The sequence below is a fragment of the Octopus sinensis genome, linkage group LG23 (genome assembly GCF_006345805.1).
Source record: "Octopus sinensis linkage group LG23, ASM634580v1, whole genome shotgun sequence".
NCBI lineage: Eukaryota > Metazoa > Mollusca > Cephalopoda > Octopoda > Octopodidae > Octopus > Octopus sinensis.
In genome coordinates, this window is record NC_043019.1 from 24,957,876 (window position 1) to 24,960,375 (window position 2,500).

General features: G+C 35.4%; 1 protein-coding gene across 2 annotated transcripts in view; it reads right to left on the reverse strand.

The window, feature by feature from the left end:
- The window catches only part of LOC115223609 (rhodopsin), a 31,145-nt gene that overhangs the window by 19,882 nt on the left and 8,763 nt on the right, over positions 1–2,500 (reverse strand). The window lies entirely within an intron of this gene.

Sequence of the window (2,500 nt, forward strand, 5' to 3'; positions counted from 1 at the left end):
ATCAGATCTCCTAACACTACAAGGTGTGTCGAAAATATCTTTAGTTTCCTACTTTAGATACAAAATAACATTTTTGGAGGCAACGGAACGCCAGTTTTATAAAACGGGATATAAATGACGTAATTAACACCCGGATGCAGGACATCTACTGAATCAACCAACGAATAAACGATTAATAGATTAATAAGTCTGTAATAGACTGTAACGAAACGCGACACGGATTAGCAAAAATAAATGCGATCGTTCAGTACACAATCTAGGAAACGGTATATAGATGATCAGTTTCAGACAAGATACAGCAGGATAGCAAGGTATTTTAAAAAAACGACATACAGATATCTACAACGTAGCTGACCAATAAAAATATAGAACAACGAATTGGCAAATGAAACAACGACATCCATAAGCAAAACATTAAAAGTAGACTAAAAATCATCCAGTTTAAACGAATGTCATGGGGAAAAGAAATTGAGCTACATTAAGGTATCTAAAAGCCATCCGGATTATATCGATAAGATTAGTTCACGCCTAAGGATCGTAGTGGCATGAAACAGGGATCTCGAAAAAGTAGAATCCAATTTAAATAGACACACACACACATACACACACACACACACACACACACACATATATATATATATATGTATGTGCTGATGTATATGTATATATGTATGTATGTATGTATATACATACATATACACCTACATATTTCTGTTATAAATATATACCGAATGAGAATTTATATAAACACTTTTTATAAAACCAGTTGAAAATTTAGACTTAAACCTTTAACCCTAACCACTAAATTTAACCTAGCTTTGACCTACACTCTTAGAAAAACCTAACATGTTACGTCTATTATTTTATACACGTTCTTGTATGAACCTAAAAGGACATATTACTGACCTTTTAGAGAACTTTCAGTTAACCATAAATTGCATGCTGACTCGTCAAGAACTCCTATACAAATCTAACCATTAGCACTGAGTTTACATACACTTTTCAAGGAAACCAAACAACAACAAATAAATAATCCCACGCATTAAACATGAACACAATCACTTTATTACTTTCTTTACTTACTTTCCCTACCCCCATAAATGTATGCTTTTCTTCTCCTTCTCTCCTTTCATATACAAGCCCCCATACTTTTCTAGCTTCAAACTCATTTACAATACATCCCCTTTGCATATACCTCGCTCCACCGGCTAAATGAATCCTTCCTTCCCAAAATTCATATATAAGGTTTGAAAAACCGAACTCAATCACAATCTAATGAGGGCACACACGCCAACACTTAATGTTTTCTTGGTAAATAAAAAATATATATATACAAATTGCACTCTATTAATTCATTCGTGTATTGTTTCTTTTATGTATGCAACTTTAGCGGCACTTCGTCGGTTACGACGACGAGGGTTCCATTGATCCGATCAATGGAACAACCTGCTCGTGAAATTAACGTGCAAGTAGCTGAGCACTCCAGAGACACGTGTGCTCTTAACGTAGTTCTGGGGGAGATTCAGCGTGACACACATTGTGACAAGGCTGAAAATACAGGTACAATAGAAACGGGAAGAAAGAGTGAGAGAAAGTTGTGGTGAAAGAGTACACCCCACCCCACCCCTCTGCCGGAGCTTCGTGGAGCTTTAGGTGATTTTGCTCAATAAACACTCACAATGCCTGGTCTGGAAATTGAAACCGCGATCCTACGACCGCGAGTTCGCTGTACGTACGTATGTATGCTTCACATATATATATTTTATGAATATATTTAAACATATGTGCATATATATATACATACATACACACACACACATATAAATACTATATATATATATCACATATTATTATACATATAAGCATACACATACCCATATATATGTTTGTGTGTGTATGTGTGTGTGCGCGTGCCTGCATGTATACATACATGCATATATACATGCCTACATACATGCATATAGATAGATAGACTGATAGATAGATAGATAGATAGATAGATAGATAGATAGATAGATAGAAAGACTGATAGATAGATAGATAGATAGATAGATAGATAGATAGATAGATAGGGATATACTGAGAGCGAGAGAAGTAAGAAGAGAGCCTACGCAAGGCTGTTGTTATGGTAATCATTAAGATACCTTAATACGTATAATAAAGGCCAGAGAGATTTATTACAATAAATCCTGTATTTGTCAATTGATTTAAGACGTAAACCTCGGTAACCTTATCTGGCCAAAAGCCTTTTGGAAGCTTAAGCTTGAAACCTTGACCTGTGCACTAACTTCTTTTATCGCCTAGGGTTGTGTATGAGAACTGGTGGAACCAAATGGTTGTGTGGGATTCTTTACTCGTCTTTTTAATGTAACTGTGGAATACACAACTAGAAGAAGGTTTCTTTACGATAAAGAAATATCCCTAAACGTGAACCAATGTTTCATTAAGGACACAGTGTTCGTATATTTTATGTCACATTCACATGCCACATGTCACACGA